We start from the raw sequence: 252 nt of genomic DNA, 5'->3' as shown, positions 1-252 counted from the left end.
GACACATCGAACCCTGAATCCCGAACCACCGAGCCCCAAGACAGCAGAAGCGAAGCGAGAGAGACGGTTGTCCGAATACCTTATTCGCACTCTCGCATCCCTCGCGTCGCTGCTCACTACCGCCGTTCTACTTTTTCATTCATTTCCGATTATACGCCGTTCAGCGGTGATGGATAGACGTGAAATTCCACTCCTCCTTCCTTCTTTCGCCATTCATATTCATCATTTTTGCCTCTCCCTTTTTCTCTAACC

This window comes from Penaeus monodon, chromosome 22 (assembly GCF_015228065.2).
Source record: "Penaeus monodon isolate SGIC_2016 chromosome 22, NSTDA_Pmon_1, whole genome shotgun sequence".
NCBI lineage: Eukaryota > Metazoa > Arthropoda > Malacostraca > Decapoda > Penaeidae > Penaeus > Penaeus monodon.
The sequence above is the reverse complement of the archived record's forward strand: the minus strand, read 5'-3'. Positions refer to the sequence as shown.